General features: G+C 36.5%; 1 non-coding gene across 1 annotated transcript; it reads right to left on the reverse strand.

Annotated features, from left to right (window-relative positions):
- Positions 1 to 391: 391 nt before the first annotated feature.
- Positions 392 to 498, reverse strand: LOC111528006. Its single transcript, XR_002726838.1, has one exon. It is a non-coding gene; the product is annotated as a U6 spliceosomal RNA (small nuclear RNA).
- Positions 499 to 7,978: the final 7,480 nt, after the last annotated feature.

The raw sequence follows: 7,978 nt of genomic DNA on the forward strand, positions 1-7,978 counted from the left end.
CATAGTGAGATCCTATTTCTACAAAAAATAAAAAATTAGCTCGGTCGGTGGTGGATGCCCGTGGTCCTAGCTCTTTGGGAGGCTAAGGTGGGAGGATCACTTGAGCCTGGGAGTCACGGCTGCAGTGAGCTGTGATCTTACCGTTGCACTGTAACCTGGGCAACAGAGTGAGACCCTTGTCTCAAAAAAAGGCCCCACACCCCAATACTATCACTATCAATGACCATTAAGGTGATAAAGAATGTAATTATGACCAGAATCAGTATGAATTCCATTTATCTTCAAATGCATGTTCACTGAAGATGCCATGATCAGTGACAAAATTAGTGAATAAAATGGGAGTCCTGTACACTGTCCTCCTTTTTATTTATTTTTATTACTTTTTTATTTATTTAAAATGGAATACTTCACAAACTTGCATGACTTCCTTGTGCAAGAGCCATGCTACTCTTCTCTGTATCATTCCAATTTTAGTATATATGCTGCCGAAGTGAGCACTTTTAATAAAAATGTTTTACCACTTGGCTAGAAACTAAAGAAGATTTGATGGACTATAAAAGGAGTGCTGTCATAAAGAAGAAAAGGCACCACAATGGAAATCAGATATAGGCAGCATATTCAATGTCAGTAGTAAAAGAGGTCATTTTAAAATCGTTTGAAAAAGTGGATGGGGAGTGGAGCAAAATAGCTGTTACTGAATAACCATTCTTTGGCAGACACTATACTAACTACTCATGTACCATCTCATTTAATACCCACAACAACCCTGTGAGTTAGGCATTTGACTCTCCTTTTGCAGATTAGGAATCTGATGCTCACTTGCTTAGTGCCAGGGAGTTAATAAGCAATGGTGCTGAAATGTAACCCCAGGTATGTGGGACCCCAAAGCCTCTCTTCTCTCTGTAATTCCCTTCCTGATACAAATGAAGAATTCTATTTCATATCTGATATGGTTTGACTGTGTCTCCACCCAAATCTCATCTTGAATTGTAATCCCTGGAATCCCCACAAGTCAAGGTAGGGACCCAGTGCTGGGTGATTCTGTCGGGGGTGGTTTCCCGCATGCTGTTCTTGTGGTAGTGAGTGAATTCTCACAAGCTCTGATGTTTTTATAGGCATCTGGCATTTCCCCTGCTTGCTCTTCTCTCCCTGCCATCATGTGAAGAGGTCCAAGCTTGCTTCCCCTTCACCTTCCATCATGACTGTAAGTTTCCTGAGGCCTCTCTAGCCATGTGGAACTGTGAGTCAATTCAACCTCTTTCCTTTTTAAATTACCCTAAAGACAGTTCTCTAGCATGTGAAAACCTACTAATGTAATATCCCTCAATACCATTACTGACTTCATGAGTATTTAGCTTCTCCCATATGCCACAGTTAGTTCTAGGTACTATGGATGAAAAAAGGAGTCTTGCTTCTGAGAGCTGACAGATATTGTTGATTTTCAAACAATAAATTATTTTTTAGCAATGTATTTTACAGTTAAAAATATCATTGATGCTACTTATTTTAGTGACTGATTTTCTCCTTTGAATGTGAGTCAAGTCTGATAACTTTAGTTGCAATCCATTCAATAAAATGGGACTCAAAATTCCTGTCATTTTGTTCAGCAAATGTTGAATTACATAACAACACAAATAAATAATGAAGGACCACACCCACAGAGTAAACAAATTAAATCAGACATAAAATTTTATGAACGCCATTTCTTTGTTCTTAAAAAAAATAGCAAAAATGTTTGAGTAATCTTAACTCTGTTTATTTGGCACTAATTCTGAAGACACTGGTTTCTGATGTGGCATGCTGAAGAAGCAACTCAAAGGGACTATGAAAGAATAATGTGATCTTTGAGGAATGCTAAAACATTACTGTATTAATTTTAAGAAGCGTCAACCAATTGTGAAGAACTTTGTGTAGTGTTTTTGTTCAAAACTTGATGTGAAACTCACTGGTTTAACATGTGTTGGCATGGAGATGTTTTTTCTGGAATAATGTGTTTTCACTAAAAAAAAAAAAAAAAAAAGATGCAATCAATGCACTGTTTCCTTTCCTCCCTTCTGTTGTCGAATACATAGTATATGGCTTTTGTTGGAAAAGGCAAACAACAAAACAAAACAACAACAACAACAAAAACAAACCAATGAAAGAACCTTAGCATTGTCATTGAAAAAGGATTTCAAAATGGCTTAGAAAACTGGCCTTACTTCAAAGAACACATGTAAACTAGTTCTTGCACCTTGTCTGAAGAATCAGAAACTTAGTCTGTTTTTTGTTTTTCTTAGTTGTAAAATTCATTTGCCTGTTTCTGATCACACGGCAGGCTCGGTGCCTACATTAACTCTTTGATAAAAACAAGAGAACATTTCTGGCAAAATATATTTAATAATATTTTCTTAAATTTATCAATGAACTGACAGTAAACTAATAAAATCTTAGGTCTGTTATCTAATTGAAGTCAGGAACTCAGAAAGGTAAGTGGGGAAATGGAACTGGCTTCCTTCCTAACCACATTTCTCAATGGCCTCACAGGGTATTGAAATAAGAAACAAATTCAAGACATATATCTAAGATAAGGAGTCTAATAGGAGGACATCCCTCCCCCATAAAAGTGGGATGTCGAATGGCTAAGTAAGGATGAGCCAAAATCAAACTTTCCCTCCTCACTTTACTCCCCAAGGAAACAAGGATAATCAACATTCTTGGACATAATTGCTGTCCTGGGAAGGGTGAAAACACATAGCTAACATAGCTGAGAATATGAATTACAATCCAACCCTCAGGCTCAATGTGTACTAGAGGACCAGCACAGTAAGACAGGAGAATAAAGGACTGGGGGAAAAAAAACATTGTCATTATTTGCAGAAGATAAGAACAGACATATAATAGTAAAAAGTTTATAAATTAATAGAATTGAGAAAAAATAATGTACTGGATTTAAAATGAATATACAAGAAGCAATCCATTCCTATATGATCTAGTAGTTTTGTTTGTAATGGCAAAAATATGTAAACAACTCATGTCAACCAAAAGTGAATTGAACAAAAATGTTGATATAGGCAAATATTTGAATAGTGTACAGTGGCAAAACAGAAGTAATGGCAGCTACACATTGTCTTTGATGAATCTCACAAATGTATCAATATATATGAGCAAATGGAGCAAGTCATGGAAGACCTTCATTTGTATAAATAGGGATTCATTTATACAAAGTCAAAAACAGGCAACACTAAACAACTTGTTTGTTAGGAATATAATTTTTGAAAGTACAAAGATGAAGAAAAGTAAAAGGATTATTATAAAAGACACTAATTACAGCTTTGACAAAAGAAATTCTGAACTCTACTTGGCATTGAATTTCATTGAAAGTACTTTAAGGGGTTCCTCTTTGATAAACATGTAGATTCTGGTCCTACAGAGGATCTGAATTTTACATGTTATCTTTTTACATCATCACTTGTTGTCATTTCTGATTTGTTTTTCTAAGACCAGCCGAGCGGGCACAAAAGAACCAGCCTAGGCAAGGGTAGGAGCAAAACTGCAAGTTTATTTTTGGACACTTAAGGTGTGGGGGGGAGGTCTATTGGCCTCCCGCAAAGAAGGTGGGCAGAGTCCCCCCCTGGGGCTCTCCGACGGAGTTCCGGCAGTCCCCACATCCGGACAGGACTGGGGCTGGGAAGTCCGCGGGGCTCACTGGCAGAGAGCGGCTTTTCTAGGAGTGGGAGGGCAATAGGCGGGGCAGGGGCGTGTCCGGGGCGTTCCGCAGGTGCGACCAGGTAAATCTTGGTCTCTTCGGATTGACGTCACCTGGCGCATGCCCAGTTGGTCTGCACCTTCCCGGTCGCCGGCTGCATTTTCTCACGCGGGGGAAGAGTTGGTGGTGAAGAAGAACCCGGAAGTGCACCATCTTGCCTCCGTTAGTCCAATTTCATAATACAAAAAAGTGTATGTAAGTATAATTTTTATTTTAAAAGTGATATATGCATATAGTTTTAAAGAGCAAATAGTACAAGGTTTCTAATCAACAAGCCCTAATCCTCGGCCTTACCTCTCCCCACCCACAGGATCTGATTTTAATTAGAGGTAAGCAATTACAATATTTAATTTTTTTCGTCTTTCATTTGCCTCTGTATTTTTATTTTATTTCATGTATATATGTAAATGTATATATAACATGTAAAAATATATATTGGTAGAGACTTGAGTCTCATTATGTTGCCCAGGCTGACTCCTGGACTCAAGCTATCCTTCCACCTCAGTCTCCCAAAGTGTTGGGATTGTAGACATGAGCCACCATGCCTGGCCACCTCTGTATTTTTAAATACTACATATATATTTGTATTTCTTGAGTTTTTCAATTTTAAGCATATATTGACTTTCTAATATAGAAGATAAAGATGTAGTACTATAACACATATGTTCCCTCTTCATTCTGCTTATATAGTTATATCATGATTTTTAATAAGTCATATTCATTACTTCTATTTTTGTGATACGGAAATACTGTTCAATGGTGAGCCACATAGTATGCTATAATCAAGTTACTTTTCTGTACAATGTTTTGTTTTTCTAGGAGCAACACTTGCCTTGTTGGATTGTTGTTGGCTTTGTTTTTCTATAATCCTATCACTACTTCTCTCCAAACTCTCCAAGATAACTGCAAGCAAATCATCACAATGTGGTCAAATGTTTCAGTTGATCGATCATTTCTATTTTTATTTTGTAGAAAAAAATCCAGAACTATTTTGCCCTCTATTCCATTATGACTGCTTTCTAGGTCTGGTGTTCAGATCTTTCATTTTACTGTCATCCAGATAATTCCTTCACCTCTCTTCTGTTTTCTTTCATTCAACAAATACTGTAGAAGGGTATATACCAGGCAGTATTATGGATGCTGGCAATAAACTGATGAAAACTGATTAGCTACTTCAATGGAGCTAATATCTAGTGAGAAAAGCATAACATTAAAAAATGTGATAAGATGTTAAACTTTAAGTTTCCAGTAAGGCATGGAGGTACCAAAGTGAGGTAAAAAGTCAGTATTAAAATTTTTCACAAGAGAGAGTTGAAAAGTTCTTGCTTGATTCTTTAAGTGCTCAGAGAATAATCAGATTACAAAAAACTTTGTGATGAAGGATCAGGAAAAGACGTTTTGCTATTTATCTTTTAATATTGGGTGATCAGTAAAGATCTCTCTTTGTGTTACTGATATTTGGGCAGAAATCTAAAGGAAGTGAGTGAATAAGCCATATGAATACCTAAAGGGAAGAGCATTCCAGTCAGAGGAAATCAAAACATCAAAGGCTTTGAGGTAAGAAAATGCTTAATGTGTTTAGGAATAGCAAGAAAGTCTCTATGGATCAGAAGGGCTTGGAGGAAGGGGGAGGAAGATTAGATGGAGATGAAATCAGAGAGTGAGATGGTGGCTTGACTGGAATGTGGATCACTGGATGTGATAAGAAATGGACAGATTCTGGATATGCTTGACAGTGGAACTGGCAGGATTTCCTGATAGCTTGGGTATGATACATGACTGAAAGACCGGAGTCAAGAATGATTTCAGCGTGTTAGTCTGAGCAACTGGAAATGGAGGTAGGGCATTTACTGAGATGGGGAAGACTCCAGAAGGAAGAAGAGATAGCACATATTCCAAAACCCAATTTGGAAATGTCAAATGACAAAAGTCCTATTATCTGTGCAGATGGAAATATCCAGTTGGCAGTTGCATATAGGAGTGGACAGTGCAGGTGCAACGTTAGGGGCTGGAGATAAAAGTATGGGAGACATTATGGTAGCCTGGTATTTAAAGTCGCGAAGCACTAAGTTCCTGTAGGGTATAAGCTGCCTACGTTTGGTGAGCTATGTCTTCCAATTTATTTCTCTCTTCCCAAACAAATAACATTTCTCTTTCAGGTTAGTTTGCCCTGATATTTCATTAAACCTACGCCTATTTCCTTACCAAATGTTTTCCACTGAGTATATCCTCCTATGTCTGATAAGAACTGACTTTAGGATATATTTTTACCCATACTCAGAGGATGTATAATCTCCTTTGGTTGTTTCTTGGTGTAAAAAAGAAGCCTGCCTAAGCTCAGAATACACATAAGGCCTCCACCCAACTCTGTCTTCTTGTATGTTATGGCTTAGGTCAAATCCTTATGTACATGAACTGTAAGTATTCTTTCTAAAATATGCTTTCTTGAATAGGATGAGGTGAGATGTCAAGCTAAATCCTTGTCACAACTTTCAAAAATTCTTCCCAGATTCATCAGTTTATGTCTGAGTAGGTAAACCCTAACCTGCAGTCTCCACACTTGAACAAACCAAATTCTCTGTGATTTCTAACACTCTCTTTGTCCTTGTGAGTTTATGTCTTTTGTATTTATCATTTTAGTGGTATTTTTGGATGGAACAGAAATAAATGCATTTGTCCAAGCTGTCACATTTAACAGGCCAAATCATTTTTATATCATAAGAATCCAGTAAAATGTTTCTTATAGTGTGTCTCTGGTTATAACAAATGTATATTGTATGGGTGACCTTGCTTAATAGCAAATAACCTTCTTGAAATGATAAAAGAAGGTTTTAAAAATTACTCAGTGCTTATTGATGGTAATCTAACAATACTTTTGACATTTTACTATAATTTTGTAATCTACCAGAATGTTGTGAGCATTATTGGGTTATAGTAATATTGTTTTTATACCTGTATTGGAAAAAAGATTACTTAGCTTTTACAGATAGAAAAACTCAAGTCGCCAAATTATATTACATAGATTACTTCTTCCAATTCAAATTTTTTTTAGTGCTCTGCTGTCTTTAAAATGGGTTATTCTAATATTCATGGTTAGTATCTACAGGACAAGTACCTGGGAAATGAAAGAATATAATCAATTTTATTGTCTAGAAAAATATATGAATAAATTTGAAAACTGCCACTAAAATATTACAAAACACAAAGGCTATTTGAAATCCATGTATGGAAAAACTGGCCTGGAAAACATTTTGAAAGTAGTAAAGGGCTACATTTACCACAGCTGAATAATTCAAATTAGACTATTACAACTTCACTCAGATGATGTTACGTATTATATACCAAGGTTAAGGGAAATCAACAGAACTCCTGTCTTTATATGAAAAAATAATTGATGAACTGAAAGATCTCCCAAAATAAAGATTCTTAGAACTTAAAATTATATGCAGAATGTTGTTGAATTATTCGTGTGCATGTCTCCTTTATATGTTAACGTATCTCCCTTACCGGACTGGGAGTTCGTACCGACAGCAGTCTTACCTATTTTATTGTTCATTGGGTTTACTATAGCACATAGCAAAGTACCTAATACACAACAGATGTCTTTTACTGCCTGTGTTTGAGTAACAGATGGTTAATGACTTTATAGAGACAATCAGTGACCCTGGAAGAAGAAACAATATGTTTGCTTCAACTGTGTTTTCCTTTTGATTTTTAAATCTAGCCTATGTACAGAAAGCATGGATTCTGTTCTGCCCTCTGCCTGCCTCTGTAGAGGTGGCCTGCTATTTTACAGCTATACAAGTGACTAGGTGGGTAAAGGCTAAGTAGTGGTGAAATATTAGCAAGATTGTCATGCCATGTACCTAAGTCAATTCCTTCAATTAAACTTTTATTAAAGTTGATACTTTATCTCCAGCTATCTGATTCCTGTATCTGTCTCTCAGTTAGTTTTCAAACTTGAGTGGGAAAGAGGAATGTTTTTTATGGGCTTCTTTTACCAACTTCTAAAAGCATTCTCTTTATAAAGTGAAAGTACAAATATACATTAATGAAATAAAATAGTGTGTTGGGCTTACAGCAAAAGCAAGTGCCTCTGCTTCATTGTCTCACTTGCTGTGGTTGCCTGGGAGTTTCAACTTCTCATAGGCAACCATAGTCAAACTTTTCATTTTTAATTGTCTTGGTAGTTTTCTTATTAATTCATTATAATGTAACTATGCCATTATT

This window comes from Piliocolobus tephrosceles, chromosome 5 (assembly GCF_002776525.5).
Source record: "Piliocolobus tephrosceles isolate RC106 chromosome 5, ASM277652v3, whole genome shotgun sequence".
Classification (NCBI taxonomy): Eukaryota; Metazoa; Chordata; class Mammalia; order Primates; family Cercopithecidae; genus Piliocolobus; species Piliocolobus tephrosceles.